Raw genomic sequence first — 18139 nt, 5'->3', positions numbered from 1 at the left:
TGTAAAACAATGAATGAAGTAAAAAGTTATATGAAAAAGTTATATATTTATCATTATTGTTGCTCATCATCGTTTTCTTTACACTATACATATGTATATATTATATACAGTGTGTATGTGTGTGTGTGTGTGTATGTGTTCTCATGTGTACTTTACCAGTTTCATTGAGCTCCAGAACAGACGACTTTCCTTGTTTGATTCTCCTGAATTCTGCTGCACTCACAGTGAACACATCAAAGAAATCTGAATCCCCTTCATCACCAAGCAGAAGTTTCTAAAATTAAGCATTATTCAATTCTATTATCATTACTCAAACATTACTGTACAATACAGTTGCTCTGGAGCTGGAAATGGAACTGGAAGCATGTTTATTTTGCACCAAAGTATAACAAGGTGTCCATTTCCTGTGTAGGCTGAGGTCATGTGGTGCAGGTAGCTACATCCTACATCTGTGATATATTATTCAAAGACCTCTTCTAGCCCTTTTAGCCTTTTAGGTGTAGGAATAAAGAAAGGAGTAAAGATTATTTCATGAAGATTCACAGGTCCCATCTTCATGATATTGTCGTCAAGGGCAGAGAAACACAAGCTGTCAAGCATGGCTCCTGAATTAGTGCCACCATATCCTTGTGCAACTCTCAAAGTCATCTGAAATGCGAGTGAATTCTTTTCTCACAGAGAGCATCCTCATTACAGTCATATTTGTGCATGTCAACAATCAAATGGTAGCACACCACTCTACTCAGAGTACTTTGCTCTCAATTTCCAAAACAATCAAATGGACAGACCAACAGAAGGTGGTGGTGGTTCCTCTTAATCAGAATCACAGAATGCAGACTGAACTGACTGAAGAACCCTACTGACATGCACATCACATACGATAAAAATGGTTGTGGTTATATATTAAATATATCATTCTCCGTTTTACATGCTATGATGTACATTTCCATCTGGATGTAAGTAAATAGCTGGGAGGTTTTACCTGCTAAGAATACAGGTAGCTAACAATAGCCTTGTCTTCACTCAATGTATTTACTCAGGGATAAAATGGTATATTCAGTAATGCATGTATGTATTTTTAAGTTCTTCTTTCTCAGTGTGGAAGAGCATGACACAAAACCTCTCTGTGAAACAGACTAAATAGTATCTGTCTTACAAAGAGCTCACCTTTGCTTTCTCTTTGTGTTGTGTGGTGATTTCATCTTTCGCTCTCTCATTACGGAACGTTATGCATGCCTGCTTTTCCTTATTCTCATAATCTGGAGAATCCTGAGAAAAAAATTTTGACCTCTATCAATGTGTTAAATGAAAAACCTTTTTGAATCATTAACTCATTAATTCCATTATGATTAACAAAACTTCAACCTCAAAATTAATGCCATAATCTTCTTACCTCACTTCCACTCATTTCAAGGTCTGAATCCGTAATATTGTAATTCCTGCACAAATTGGAAAAGTAGACAATTAAAAAAAAAACATACTACAGATGTATAATGTCTTAAATCTGAGTGCCTTCAGAATTATATATTTAGGACTTATTTTCAGGCCTAGTATTGGTAAAAGAATGAATAACTTATTAACTCTTTGATTTCCTCTGGAGTGACGACATCTGTTTTGGTGCAGATGAAGGTGATATTGTGACATTCTCCTCCCCCAGCAATGGTTCTCAAAGTGTTCTCAAAGATCTCACTGGCAACCTTCTCGGACAGAGCTCGGTTGATGTCATTGACAATCCAGACAGAGGAACACAGGCTAAGACACTAAGACACAAATATTTTCAGTCAGCTTTCCTGAAAATGCTACCTTTGAATTGCTGTGCAAAGTTATCCAGAGAACAGCCAGGAATTTAAGTTCAGCCAGGAGCTAATGAACAGCAATAGGCACAAACATAAAATAGGTCCTTAAGCAATTGCAGTCATTTTGAAAAAAAATAAATCTTGTAATGATCTTCTGGACACCTTCATCAGACCATATTTAATGACTACACTATCACATCATCACCATCTAATCACTTCAGGCTGAAGTGATTAGACCAGTGCAAAGTGGGCCATCTCATCCTTTAACACATTACTTCTTTGTTTTTAGTTGGATGCTCAATATAGTTTTTCCTTTAACAGACCACCACTCCCTGTGGTCAAGTGTTCATGTTTTTCTACTAGTCATCCCTAGTAACATTACAATAAAAAATTGACAGAGAACACTGAAATTACCTTTCAAACTTTCTATTGAATAATTAAGATCTCAATTGTTGGTTTCGGATATGATCAAACTATATAAAAGAATGACGGTACCTCTTTCCACATCTCATCTCTGTGTTTATTGGCATCTCCAGCCCCGGGAAGGTCCACCAGTACAATTCGATCCAGGAGAGCTGGACAGTTAGGCACGGAGATGGTGACACGCTTCACAAGAGGCCAGAACTGCTTCTCACTTTTTTTGTCACTTCGAATGTAGCAGCCAATTTTTTGAGACAGTTCTTTAGCCTGTAAAAAAAATATTTAGGTGCTTTTTATTCAAAGAAAATATATTTGGACTGTAATTCATATATACGGGTATATTTAAATATAAAATGTCTTTCATATTATATGTATCCATACACCTGAATAAAAAGGAACATATAAAGTACTACGGTACTAAGTTGGAGAGCTCAGATAGTAATAAAATTGAATACAGTAATATGCAAGCTCAAGTTACGAAAAATTAAGGGAAGCTAACAGGCGTTTTGAAAGACAGATTGCACTAGATGCAAAGAGCAACTCTAAATGCTTTTTTCAATATTACGGTTGAAAAAGGATAGCTAAGGATGAAATAAGAGGTATACAAAATAAGGATGGAGTTATGGTTTATGATAAAGCTATTGCTGATACACTAAACAGTTACTTTGTGAAGAGTTTCATTAGTGAAGTGTTTTCACATTTGCCTTCAGGTGCAGGTCAGTTCTCAGAGACTTATGGAGGAAATTGATTTAAATGATGCAGAAGTATTAGATAAACTTCAAAAACTTAAAACAAATAAGGCAGCAGGCCCTGATGGAATATATCCAAGAGTTCTCAGAGAACTAGCAGAGGTGATTTATAAGCCCCTGACAGTTATTTTTAAGCAATCCTTTACTACTGGAGAAATGCCAGATGACTGGAAAAATGGCAGTGTAGTACCTATCTACAAGAAAGGAGATTGGACTGATCCAGGAAATTATAGACCTGTCAGCTTAACTTGCATCACATGCAAAATACTGGAATCCATCATTAGGGATAATTTGGAATTATTCCTGGAACAAAATGGTGTCTTAAATGATAGCCAACATTGTTTTCCCAGAGGGAGGTCGTGCTTAACAAACCTCCTGGACTTCTTTGAGGAAGCTACAGCATGTTTGGACTCAAACCAAGCTTATGATATCATCTATCTGGACTTTCAAAAGGCATTTGACAAAGTTCCGCACAAGAGGCTCATATTGAAAATTAAATTACTGGAGCTATCACTGAGTGGGTTTGAAGTTGGTTGTCTAGTAGAAAGCAGACTGTAACTGTGGGTGGAATTGTATCAGAGCAGGGTCCTGTACGAAGTGGGGTGTTGGGGCCTTTGCTATTTCTTATATACATAAATGATCTTGATTCAGAGGTTAGTAGCAAAATAGTAAAATTTGCAGATGATACAAAACTAGGGGGTCTAGCCAACAGTACAGAATCAAATAAGGTCATACAGGAAGACCTAAACAGCATCCAAAAGTGGGCAGATACCTGGCAGATGCCATTCAATTTAGATAAATGTAAAGTCTTGCATGTGGGAAATAAGAACGTTAGACAAGACTACTTCATGGGTGGAAACAACTAGAATGTGCTCAATTTGAAAAAGACTTGGGAGTAATAGTTGACCCAAGCTTAACAGGATCTAGGCAGTGTGCTGTAGCAATAAAAAAGGCCAACAGGATGCTGGGATATATAGCCAAAAGTATTGAGTATAAATCTAAGGAGATTATATTGAAATTATACAATGCCTTACTCAGACCTCACTTGGAATACTGTGTGCAGTTCTGGGCACTGCACTATAAAAAAGATATTGAAGTTCTTGAAAAAGTTCAAAGAAGGGCAACTAAATTAGTTCCTGGCATGAAATATAAAAGCTACGAGGAAAGACTCAAGTTACTTAACCTATTTAGACTTAGTGAGAGCAGGCTTAGGGTGATTTAATTGAGGTTTTTTAATTTATAAAAGGACTCAATAAGGTTAACTATAATAGATTTTTTAGGGTGAGTTCAGTCTGTAGAACAAGAGGACATAAATGGAAACTAGTTAAGAGTAAGTTCCACACTGATATAAGGAAATATTATTTTACACAAAGAGTTATCAATACATGGAATAGGTTGCCAGGTCATGTAGTTGAGGCAGAGACCCCTGCTGTGTTCAAGTCTAGACTTGATGCAGTTTTGGATACTCTTTAATTACGAAATGGAGAGCTTAGCTGGGCCAGATGGCCTGTTCTTGTCATAATATGTTCTTATGTTCTTATTCACTTTGGAGTTAGAGAGCACAATTGTATGTAGAAGTTGTTAGACTCACGCTTTCAAAAGACAGGGTCCTCAAGCCTGTATCCGGAATCTCCGGAAACCTTTTTGTTCCCACCAATTCACTATAATTTCTCTGCTGTCCGTCGGCTCCATAAATGGCTGTAATTTTATCTCTTGCCATGGTTTTAAGGTCATCATTCCCTTGTTCCATATCATTCCAGTCATTTTCTTTTGTGTCAGACAGTATTTCCAGCAGGAAACGTAGCTCTGCCTCCCAGTCCTGAAATCATGATTACTTTTGAAAATTTTGTCATTCACCATAAACTTTTTACCAACACCAGGAACTTTAATCAACCTCTAAGTTTATCAGTTCTCACAAATGGCAGTGACTTAGTAAATATGGAATCGTAATGTCTCTGTTATGTGATTGAAATTGGCCTTACTGGGGAAAAAATGACACATGAATCAAATTCCCAGTGTACAAAAATGAAGATCATAAGGTGAGTCAAACTGGAAGAAATGAACCATGAAGTGGCCTATTAGCTCAGATTTTCACAGTCAACATTAAAAACCTTTTTAAACCAAGAAGAAAAAGTCAAGACTTTGATATAGCATGCTTGCAAAATTTTTCCAGCAGGGTCAATTACAGCACCAGCTTCAAGTGAAATGAGTGACATCAATGAGCCAAGCATGTGTTTTATTAGTTTATAAAAAATACTGAACAAATTAATTCACTGTTTTGACTGTCATTTACATACATAAAGCACCTGCTGTGTAGCATACCTCTTTGCTGATGAATTCAATGTCAGCTTTGTATTTGTTGGACTCCGTGTTGGCCTGCATATGCACAAAGACTGAAGTGCATGCATGCAAGCCTCCTGAGGGTAGAAGCTGGTTTTCGTTCAGAATGGTGTTGATCAAAGAACTCTTCCCTGCTCCCGTCTTGCCAAATAATCCAATGTAAATTTTCTTTTCTGAACTCTGTTCTTTCAAAGCTGAAGTCTTCTCTCTGCAGGGAATAGAATAAATACCTTTCCATCAAAATAATTCACACATTTTTCATGATATTATAATACTGAAATCTCTTTTGTAAGGGAGACCTGGAGTGCACAATTACAACTAGATATGCAGATATGCATACATGTGAAAATAAATGAATGAACTTTCCAATCAAGACATTATAAACAATACAGTATTCAACAGAAAAGAAGTTTTACTTTAGCTCCTCCAGAAATGTTTTGCTTTCAGCCGTCCTGCAGGATATGTCTGTGAGTTTGGAGTAAATCTGTGATGCAATTTGTCTTCCATCCTCTAGTACATCTTCATCTATTAACAGAGAGTGTAAATGACTATAAAATAAATGCATTGATCAGTAGACTAGAGCTCTGCACATCATTGTAGCACTGCTGTTTTATGCACACTAACTTCACTGGTTAAAATGTATTTACCATGAATCCAGACAAAAATATTTGGGAATCAGCATTTAAATCCATCTTCCGGACTTCTGACTTCTTGGTTTAGATGTACTCTAGAACAGCGTAGGATAACACCACTTGAGAATATTGCTGTGGGGTATGGAACAACAGGCGGGACACTCACAGGTCTGGAGAAGTCGCTCCGTTTCATCAGAAAAAACAGTGCGTCTTTTCTTTTTCTTCTTCCTTCTTTTTTTTGGAGTCCCTTGGTCAGCATCATCACAGTGCTGTCTTTTAGCTTGGGTATGAATAAATTTACAGGGTGAAAGAGAGACAGTGGAGAAAATGGAAGTGAGGAGACTGAAGAAAGATGGAAATCAAGGGATTCTGTAGATCTGTATCTCATCTGTGTACACTGTAACAAGTACACACAAACACACATGCAGTCTAGTCTTTCCTCTATTCAGTAAATGAATTGATCCTGTTATTACATACGTACACAAACCCACATACATATTTATTTATTTATTAAATACACTTTTGTGGGCCACACTTTCAGCACTACTGGTGTAGCGTATGTTTAACCCTGTGTTAAACCTTGTTAAAACTAAGGGCCTCTACTTCAGTTATATGAGTCCTAGTCAGCTACGGTATGTCAGGTATTGAAAACTGAGTGAATGTCAGTGAGAAATTTACCTTCATACACCCTGAAATTTAACTTGAAATAGCTTCTGTAGCCCATATTATTAATTCCTTTCATCATTTTTATTAAAACTTTATTAAAATTCTCCTAAAAGTCTCCTTTTGCAGAGAGATTGCTGTACATGTATTGAGCCTCTCCATGATGTTTCATTTGATACAAACTGTTCTCCTGTATGGCCTGTTTTCAAAACGTAAACAGGATGTAATATGATGAATGTATTGAGGAGCATTTTTACAAAGCATCTGCAGATTAGATATAACATGATTCCGTAAACATAATTATGTTGTGCAAAGAGGAATGCGCAGTTGTGCGACTGCTTTGATGTGCTATAGCATCTCAACAAGCAGGGCTGCTGCTGGATGCTGCTTCCAGATGCCATCCATGCACCTCAGTCATTGCTCAGCCTGCACACACAACTCATGCTTTTTAATAGTGGTGCTAGTGGAAGTAAGAATGGGAGGCTAGAATATGTTATTGTAAACAAGGTTATAAAATAACAAAAAACGTGGTAAAGAAATGTGTTAAGAAACATGTCAGTCATGTTGGTGTTTTTGAAACCTTCTGTACCTGAACCCTTAATTCTCATTCAATCATGGATTATTATAATTAGATTTTACCATAATGTGGTGTTCTTCAGGAACACATCTACGGAATTAAAGGACTGTAAAGTATCTGAAAGAGTCTTCTTCCCTTCTTCCCTCCTGCTTCTAATGTGATGGACTGATTTACTAAAAACACTCATAGGGGCTTCTAGTTTTATGCGTAATTACATACATTGTAGCACTTCACATTTGCTCATGTTAAATTTTTTTTACAAAGTGTCTGCCCTTTGTGACTAACTTCCAAACTGTCTGCTTCACTCCCAAGTGTAGAGTCATTGGCAAAATAAATGATTGTGTCTGCTGTTATCTGTCTCTGTCAACAGCCTATGATGTTCCAGTGGTGTCTTTGGGCACAGCCTTTCAGAAATACTCGTAAAAATGGAGATCAGACAGGAGATCTTTAACGTCAGCACTAGCAGAGACAGAGTTTGGGTATGCATGCCCCACCCCTACTTCCTATGCACTCACAGTTGTTGGGTTCTTTTGAAGTCCCCTCATCTGGTCCCACTGGAATTTCTTGGTTAGCAGCCTGTTCCAACTGTCTTGCTGTAATGGCAAATGCAAAACGTTTATATTATTGTTGCATTTTGTATTTTTTCCATATTGATTCTCCTTTTTTCCTGACCTTATTATTGCAGTATCAAACACTGAGCAACATGGATCTCATAGCAAAGTCCAATACAACAACAAAGTCCACACCCAACTGGAAAGGCTTAAACCATTGTCTTAAACTACAATAACAGTACAAAAGTAATAGTAATCTCACAATTTAGATCATTTAACTATTAGTTGCACTTACTTGTCCTACAATTAGTCATCAACCAAAATTTCATGACTAATACATCCCTAATACTAGTGGTATCTACATATAATATAATCAATAACTGTTTGTTACACGAGTTTGGGGGAAGTGCTTTACGAAAAGTGAAACATCAATATTTGTGGAAACACTTTGTATCCCTCCTCCCTTTGTTGGAAAAAAAAAAAAAAAAACACTCCAGCCATCCAAATCTATTATATAATTTAGTATGTGCTGGATATCAAACATGCTTACCACTAATGTATGGCACTAGGTTTAGTCCATGGTCTATTGTTTGAAGCTCTCCAATCCAGTACACCTCCCTTTCAGCTAACTTTTTGCGATCAATGACTTGCTCAATAGGAAATATGGCCAGGTCGTCCAGGGAGTGCCCAGCGCTGTTGAAATGGTCTGGGATTGGTCGAAATTGTTTCTTCACAATGGAGGCCTTGTGGCTCCTGAATCTTGTCTGCAGAGAGCTTGAAGTCTTTCCAACATACTGCACTTGGCATTTTTTACACTCTATGATGTAGATTAGGTTTGATGTCTTACAAGTTAGAACTGAAGTGATTTTGTAAGATTTCTTTGTAAGCGTGCACTGAAATTGATCAATGTTTTTCCGCATGTGCTGGCAGCAGTTGCATCTGTTCCATGGACATGCATATGTGCCCGGGGAAGCACCCCCACACTGCACTGCAAATGCCACTGCATCTATCCTCTGAGTAGAGGGACCTGCTTCGGACATCGTAGTAGTACCTGGAAAAAAGTCTGCAGTGTCTTCACTGTCCTACCAAGGGGGAAATGCATAAAATTAGTTTTCACCTTTGAATGTATCACACAAGATATAGCAGCCAAAACAGATCATGTGTGTCCACAGAAGAGCAAGAAGTGACATTTTATATCAAGTTGAAATGTTTTTTTTATTTTAAATGTTAAGTGTTGCATGTTCAGAATGTCATTCATTATTATGAACACTTAAACTTTATAATTTAAGTACTGGAAAATCTGCAAGCCAAGCCAGCAGAGTTGCACAGTTTGCAAATGACTAAATCTTCAGTGTAATGCATGTACTGGTTCACTATTCTAAAAGATCGTTCCTTTCAATCACCATACAGACAGGCATGCTTTCTGCAACCACTACATCAGTCTATGGAAAACTACTATGTGGCAGTAGGCAGGCTGTTATACAAGCCATACAATGCATAACTAGAGTGAATGAAAAAAAAATTATATATACTATGAGTACTTCAAGTACCTTAAGTACTGAAGGAATTTTCTGTTAACAGTTCCCTTTTCAGAGCTCAATGCAGGAACTTGTGATGTTTCTGAGCAAAGCTATTTGAGAGGGAAAGTTAAAAATAGTAATTAAATACACCCATAAAGCTTGATGACACACTTGACAACAAAAAAAAAAATAAAAATCCTGTTGACTGTCCTGAGCCTGTTTGGTTCATGTTTTAACCTAAGCCAAACATGCCTTGATATTGTCTGTCTGAAGAGTTATATTGTGATAACTTTAGCTAGAACTAGCTAGAACCAGATTTCAAGGAAATATTGAGCTAAAGGAGTGGTTGTAGCTACATACCCAATGTAATTTAATTAAACTACTGTTCAACATTTTGCAAATTATTTTAAATTCATTTTCATGTCTCTCATTTTTGTCGCAAGTAGCGGCAAAGTAGTGGAAAAAATGAAATAAACAAAGACATGCCCTGCCACTATCCCCACCCTAGTCATGTGATTGTTTTGTAAATAGCCATGGGGCTTGCAGGCATAGCTAGCAGTGTGAGTGGCCAGAGTGGCAACTTTAAAAGGAGGGACTGAACTAGTTTATTTTACTACTGTTTGCTGACTGGCAATTCCTTTTTGGAAATATATCAAAGCTTCCACTGTGTGGTCATCTCTTACCTTCAGAGCTAATTTTCATTACTTTGCAGTTACCGGAATTACCTAGCACACAACAAACAAATGAAATACAATGAATAGCCTAGGAAAAGATCATTTATTAACCAAGACAGTATAGAACGTATACAATTTATCAAAGCATGTGTCATGAAAGTACATGTCTTGAGATCATCTGTGAATACAATTTTTATTTTGACCTCAGATATAATAATATAATATAATATTCCCTGTATTTCCATGGCACGTGCTTATGTAAGTTTTCTACTTTCAATACTTTCAATACTATGCTGGTTGATTAGGGATGTAACTGACACATTTCTGACTGTCAATAACTTCATGGCTGAGAAGGATGACTATGAACCAATCGCTGTTAATGCACAGGTCAAGGTAGGTCATTTTCAGATTACCTTGTTAGAGTGCACAGAAGCTCCACTCCAGCACCACTCACTCATCCAATGAGCTGAGGGAGTCTGTCACCATTGGACATTTAAAATCTGCTTTTTGAAGACATCTTAAAGACTATGTAATATGTAAACCTGAGCTTAAAATAGGAAATAATTAACTGGGAAAGCCTGTCATTTCCTAGAATATCATCCAATAGCCTATCATACAGTATCATTTAACAGTCCTCTTTTGAACAGCATGGGTGAAAAAAGTTTGTTGGTGATTAGACTTTACTGTTGGCATACGCACTTGTGACTGAAATCTGATTGGAGCAGAGTGTGAAATACAAAAAACAAGGGAGTTATAATAACAATTTTATAATTTATGTAAATAATTCACGAGTTTAAGACGTGTACCATTATTTCCATGACACACATACTGACATACATGAATCTGATTAATACTTTCCATACAATGAATGTAATTTTTGGGCAAGACCATGCATTCAGTGTTACACTCGCACTATAAAAAGCCTCTTAAGCAGTGTGCAGTCATGAGATGGTTCTGCAATGCTGGTAGTGTTTTGCAACAAGCACATGCATGTCTCAGATTGATCCCTAAACCTCAGAGTCCCCATCCAAAATCAGAGCTGTGTGAACATGCCCACAGCTGCTGCCTGCAGGATGCTTCTGGTTTGTTTTTGTTTGTTTGTGTATGCCCTTTCATTTTATGAGTGATGGTTGAAAACATTATTTTTCTGCATTTCATATGTTGTTTTTCCTTGCCTTCTGAGCCTCTGTACCTGAGACACCACCTCGCTCTGGTCCATTGTGTCCAGATGCAAATTTAAAATGGAAACATTTAATTATTTTATTATTAGAAATAAAAATCAATCATATATTCTATGACATGAAAATTGAATAATATCAACTAAAACTGTCATTTCATTTGCAGAAGCCAAGCCATTTAGATATAATTCTGTTTGTAGATTGGATACTTCTTTCACAAGAACGTACTGCAGAGTACAATGTGACTAACACAAGACGCTGGTGGCTCGTCCGAAAAATGACTAAATAAATAAGTTTAAAAAATAATAATAACGTTACCTCTAGCTTGCAACTGAACTCACGGTGTGGTCGTGGATGTGCTTGCGCGCGGCAGACCGACAGCCCGGGCAGTTGCTGGGCAATAAGGTAAGCTTTCGTATATCCGCTACCAATCAAATAAAAGTATAGACATTGCCAGTCGTCGCTGGGTTTTACCCGTTTTTACCCGTTTACGGGCACAGGATTAAATGTATAAACATAACCATGAAGAAAACAGAATAGCAGTAGAAGGAAACCAAATGAGGTTTTATTTGAAACTATTAGAAGTACATTTTCGCAAAAAAACCGGGACAGTCGCTCAAAAAAACGGACAATCCCGGCAAAACCGGGACAGGTGGCAACCCTAAATGCGGCCACAGTGAACAATGTAACACTGTCACAGACCTGCGCTGTTTCAAACAATCAAATTGAGCTGCAACATGGTTACTTTCAATCTTTTACCATAACTAAAGATAAAGTGAGATCCCTCACATCAAGCCATCAGATTTAACTATTTTGTCAAATATAAACGCATTTTAGACAGCATGTTTGAGCGAAAAACCCTCCTTCAAGACTACCCAGTGTCGCCTTAATCAATCACTAATCAATCTTTCTGGGTTACAAAACATTTTGTCCACAACACGTACAAAAGCTTGATCAGCCCATCCCTGATGTGTGCCTGTGTTTTTTTCCGTTAAGGTGTGTAACAGAGAACACGGAAATGGTGCATGTCGATTGTTTCATTGTGCCTCTGTAACCACCTCCATTGATACGTGTGTGACAAGAACTACAATTTCATTTAGTTCGAATTTAGGTATGGGAACAGACAACTACATGGACTTTGACAATCAGATAATATCTGACGATCGCGATCACAACATGACCTGCGATCACTATCGGTCCTCTTGACAAGGGCACCTGCTGTTTTATCATAACTCCATTAAGATTCACACAGTTCATCTGCATTTTATATCGCCAACCAGAGATACGATGCGATCTTTGGCCTCAAGCCCTCAAAGAATCAAATATAACTATTATAAAATATTATAAAATTCAAATATAAATGCCTTTTAGACGGCTAGCTTGAGCTAAGTTTTACCCTGAAAGACTATGAAACGTTACCATCAATCTATGAAGAATTCATCTTCATGGGTTTCAAAATAGGATGCCCAATGAACGTACCAATGCTTGACTGGAGGGTTGAAAATCTTCAGCTCTTGTATTAGGTTATAACAAACAATCCGTGGCTAATAATATATCGGCTCTTTCACTGTCTGGAGTTTGATCTGTTTTGTTTCATTTTCCATTAATATAAGCAGCCCTACTCGCATATATTTGCATTGTCTTTTCCGTTAGGGTGTGTCATAGAGAACACGGAAAAGGGATACATGTATTCTTACATTCCAATGGATATCACACATTTGTAATAACATCAAAATATAGATGCTGTACATGTATGTGACCAAGGATTTCACTCAAGTTGCAAGTTGAAACGGAGTTAGGGGACAACAATGAGAACAATTTTAAAGAACTTAAGATTTAAAACAGTAAAAGGGGAGAAATATGGATGCGTAGGAGACTTAACCCTTTGTTAGCCACAATCCCTTTTTAAGTGACCTCCCATGAATCACTGAAATCCCAAAATGCCTCAACACAGGAAGAACACCGAAACAATTCAACAAAATAAAAGCAGATAGGTGACCACAGAGAACTAAAAATAGCTAATCCCAGCAACATGGATATGAAATACTAGAGAAATAATAATGTCAATATTAATCCCACTACACATGTACTTGTTATTTCTTTGAAATATACACATTACGGTGTAATAATGGCTAATATATTGTGTCTCGATTCTTGTGTTCAGGGTAACGTGTGCAGTGTTAGAACAATGCTGACTGTAGCGTACTTAACAAGTAAGTGCTGGGGAAACAGGAACATGCCTTGTCGTTCAATGTTTGGGGGGGATAAAAACTTTTATGCTAGTTTGTCCCTAAACAATTGCGTACAACTGATTGGTATTAATCTTAACTTGCTGTTTAGGAAATTGAGGAATTAAACAAATTGCATTTAATTCAGACAACTCATTTACCCTGAAAGACTATGAAACGTTACCATCAATCTATGAAGAATTCATTTTAACGGGATTGAAAATAGGTTGCCCAATGAACGTACCAATGCTTGATTGGAGGGTTGAAAATCTTCAGCTCTTGTCAATCTGTGTCTAATATGTCGGCTCTTTCGCCGTCTGGAGTTTGATCTGTTTTGTTTCGTTTTCCATTAATATAAGCAGCCCTGCTCGCATATGTTTGCATTGTCTTTTCCGTTAGGGTGTGTCATAGAAAACACGGAAAAGGATACATGCATTCATACATTCCAATGGATATTACACATTAGCCATAACCTCAAAATATAGATGCTGTAGGCCTACATGTATGTGACAAAACCTAGGATTTCATTCAGGCAAGTGCAAACAGAGTTATGGGACAACAATGAGAAAAAATTTAAAGAACTTGATTTAAAACAGTGTACAACCACTGCCACCCTTTTGGTATAAATACATTCAACCTTTCCGTCATCCATTTTCTTTCTTCAAAACATTAATCTGTTTTTAATACTCTTATCTTATACTAGATAAACAACTAACAAGAATTAGTTCAGTTATTTTAGCTAACCTTATTTATGTTACATAGCCTACGCCTACAGCAAGATTATCAAATACTGATTAGAATGTAATGGTGCTTTGATAGGGAAAAGCCATTAAAGTTAACGATACAGCACAGCCGATCAAAAACTATTTTCGCTCCCCCAGGTTTGGAGTGTGCCAACTGCCACATTGAGAATGTTCCGTAGAAGGTGAGTGGACAGGCTGGTTGTGCCCACACCCCAACCTTGAGTGGGTCTGTGTAAATGTCTGCTTCACAGCAGGGGTGGAGCTGATGACACATAGCTTTTTGTATCATAGGCATTATATGCAGACAGCTCAGCAGTTTAAACATGCAGAGAAATACGAAAATAAAAAATATACCAGACATTTGTTGCATAAATGCAAACCGCAGTACATGAGTGGTTAATCTATTCTGTCACCATAAATTGAATGCACAGCATATAATATTATCCATTTAAGCTTTTGCATAAATGCCCATGAAAAAATGTATTATAGCTACTTGGGAGCTACAGATGCACCAGCAATTATAGCAGGCTAGCTGGTGATTTATCTACCTGCCTAATTATATTGGCTATCTGGATAAAATAACTTGCTTGCTATCCATAATACCTATCTGCAAAGTAATATAATAATTAGGTAGCTGGCTGTAATAACCAGCTATTAATTTATGATCCATAACTAGCTATAATAAGAAGCTGAATATCTAGACCACCCTTTAAACCCGTAGATAACATATAAAACAGAGCAATAGATGATAATCAGGTGGTGGCTTGCAGACTGATGACTACCCATTGTTGTCATCTAGTAACAATGAGATTTCTATGAGAGAATTGTTTAAGAGGAAAGGTGCTGCTCATATAAGTTTATCCATTTCAGTCTTCTTCCCTGCAAGAATTTGAAGAGATGACATTTTACATTATTGGATCTCAAAGACCCAATTTGGAAATACAATTGCTAGCCTTGTAATTTGTTATTTGTTTGGTCCTGGCCAACTGTACTAAGAGCATACTTGCCTTAAACACAAGATGAAGCAGTCATAAAGGTATCACAGAACAGCATCCTACAAAAGTAAAATAACACAGAACAGAGTTAAAAAAGACAGATACTTCACGGAAGAGTACTAAGAAGAGTACTTAAGAGTAGCAAAGAAGTAGAGTACTAAGAAATAACAACATGGAGCGAAGTAGAGCCCTGAAATAGCAATACAATACAGAGTGCAGTAAAGAGTGACATAGCACAAAGCAGAGTACCAGACTGCATCCTGTTCAATGATTCAGTATGACTCTGTATGACAGTACACTGCTGTGAAAACTTACCTGTCCTTAAGCGGAGAGTTGACTGGTGTCTTTAAATGGCTCTAATGAAATCTTTTTCTCTTAAGGTTTGCATTTATAGTAACAATAAGGCAGACAGATTAGAGATTCCAGTACACTGCCCAAATCTTACACATGCATTTGGCATGCTATATCCACATTGTAAGGTGCAGTTGACATTAGGGTGTGCTAGGGTGAACATCTAAATAAAAGCATATGTATGGTCTCAAACAGTATCTCTATCACACCCCTTTTAAAATGCCATATTACACATCTATGTATTTGAGGTTTTGCTGTTACAATTTAGAAAAACAGTGAAAAGAAACCAGAGTAGGTGTAACGGGTGGGTCGGCGAGCGAGCGAGTTTCGAACCGAGGTTCTTACTGCTCGCTGCCAACCCCTTAAAGCCAGCGTCGTTGCCAGTTGAGCTAAAGGCAAATTGCCGTTAGCCTGTTGGCGACAACGCTACTTAACCAGGTCTCAGGGGGAGTGACGTAGCCGCTGCAACCACTCGGCTACCTGCTACCCGCTACCTAAGGCTTTACGCAGGACTCACACGAGCTAATCACTTCAGCTCCGCTACATAGGGACTGTGTAGGGATTAGCTGTTCTCCGTAACGTACCCTCACACATCTATAGGAATGACCTGTTCTCATCCATAAAGCACCACCACACCTCCACAGGAATTGCCTGTTCACATTCATCAGCACCACCACATAGCTACAGGAATTTCACATTCTCATGTACAAAGTATCACCACATCTCTGTATGGATTACCTGCTCTCATGAATAAAGTACCGCCATACTGCTGTGCTCAGTAGTGATTTCTCAAAACTCCACATAAAAAAACTTAAGTTTCCTACACAAAGACTATGATTAATACTCAAGTTATGTTAATTTAGATTTTGTTTTCCTCTGTATCATTCTTGGTAAACATGATTTCCTTTGTATCATACCTTTCCAGCCCACAAGGCAGAACAAGATGGACTTGTTTTCTTATAAACACAGCTGATATACTAAAGTTTCGGTTTTAAAGCTCTGCCCATTACAACCTGCTTCAACAGAGATGGCATGACAACAAAAACAGTGAAGAATGACTCAGAGGAAATGTATGAACTGTTTGCATACAGGTTACAATCAAAACATGGAGGTTCCTTATTGTAACCAGTTTGACAGTTTGCAGATATTTGCATAGGAATTATATGTCCCACTTTTTTTGATCTGATTAATTAATATTTTTTCAGTTAGAACTACCATAAGTCACATGAGCAAAGTCATCACTTAGGTTCCCCTGCTGTGAGTCACACAGGTTTCATCCCATAGAACTCTATGAATTGTCAAGGGTCACCTCCTGATATTGTCAATGACTGGCTTTTGCTACAGTGAAATTTGTACCCCCATTCACTTCTAAACTGAAATTTTACAAACGGCACATATGGTTATGAATTTGAATGTGTAAATAAATGCTGTTGAAATGCAATTGATTAAACATAAAACACTGGAACAAAATAATTCTACAGTTGTAAAAGGCTTAAGAATGACCTAACCCAAAGTTTTCAGCAAGTTCAGCAACTACAGCTACTGTTCAGCAAGTAATGCACTCAGTTTTGTTTCTTTTAGTCTCACCAACGCCCTCTTCGCTTTTCCCCACACTGAGCAGGGCACGCGCCAGGAAACAAGCCCAGGAAGTCCTTATATGGTGGAGCCAGCAGGCTCCGACGTACCTGTCCTCAATAGCCATTCCCTGACTGCTGTTATGGTATGGTAAATGGTAACATTTATGTGACCAGTAATTGTGTGTACCAGTAACTGTGACAGCAAGCTGTTTCTACACACCACTAGGAATGAATGTTGGAAATTACTATGTAATTCCATGGGATCAGGACAGTAAAATAAAGTGATTCTTTTTACTTGGTTTTTTTTAATCAATCTTCCAATATGCATTAACTTTCTGCATGCATCTGTAAAGCCTGCATTGTGGTTTTACATGCTAATTACTTAGGAAATATTGTGGCACTTCACGGCTTAAACCAGCCCCCCTCTACCTTGTGCTCTGTTTGGAACTGTGCTCACACTTGTTTTTTCTGCCCTTCATGCTGACACCTCATTGATGGAAAAAAAAATCCAGAAAGTGTTTACCACTTTCTTCCTCACAATTCAGACATAATTATTAAAGGTTAGACACACTTCAGTAAATTTTACTTCAGGTTTCAATGATTCATATTATCAAATTAGGAAAGGTCTGGAGAAGAGCAAAGTTTCAATCGGCCATCTTACTCACTTTGTCACTTGATGATCATGAAAAAGTAATAAGAAGCAGAAGTATGAGTTTGGAAAAGAAAAAGTTTTATTCCACAAAAGAGTGGCCCTTATTGTTCTACAAAGAACACTACCCACAGGTGTTCCATTCAAGTTCTCATGATACCCAGCCACAACGGACTACTTCACTTACAGAGAAAAGGGCAAAAGGGTGCTGTGGCTGCTGGCCTGTACATGATCCTGGTACCTTTTTCTCTTGACCATATACTTTCTTACACAATCTTTGTAAAGTAAAACTTTTCAGTATCTCACTATTGATTAACATTTCACTCTTTCATTTATCTGTATTACACATTAAAATTTGACTGTGAGTAAGGAGAAAGAAAAACAGTAGCAAGTACAAACATTAAAATTATCACAGGAAACTGTGTCATGTATTATTTAAATGGAATATAATGACAATACATATTTGAAATTAATAATGAACATGAGGTTATATTAA

The 18139-nt window shown here is 37.5% G+C and overlaps 1 protein-coding gene and 1 long non-coding RNA gene across 2 annotated transcripts in view; both read right to left on the bottom strand.

Moving 5' to 3' along the window:
- The window catches only part of LOC118786488 (nuclear GTPase SLIP-GC-like), a 76949-nt gene that overhangs the window by 30198 nt on the left and 28612 nt on the right, over positions 1–18139 (bottom strand). The window lies entirely within an intron of this gene.
- Positions 5440–6211, bottom strand: LOC118786490. The gene is made up of 3 exons (XR_005005342.1): positions 6104–6211; positions 5722–5830; positions 5440–5513 (listed from the first exon to the last, which is right to left on the bottom strand). It is a non-coding gene; the product is annotated as an uncharacterized LOC118786490 (long non-coding RNA).

Source organism: Megalops cyprinoides, chromosome 12 (assembly GCF_013368585.1).
Source record: "Megalops cyprinoides isolate fMegCyp1 chromosome 12, fMegCyp1.pri, whole genome shotgun sequence".
In the NCBI taxonomy this organism is placed as follows: domain Eukaryota; kingdom Metazoa; phylum Chordata; class Actinopteri; order Elopiformes; family Megalopidae; genus Megalops; species Megalops cyprinoides.
This window is presented reverse-complemented; position numbering and strand designations above follow the sequence as displayed.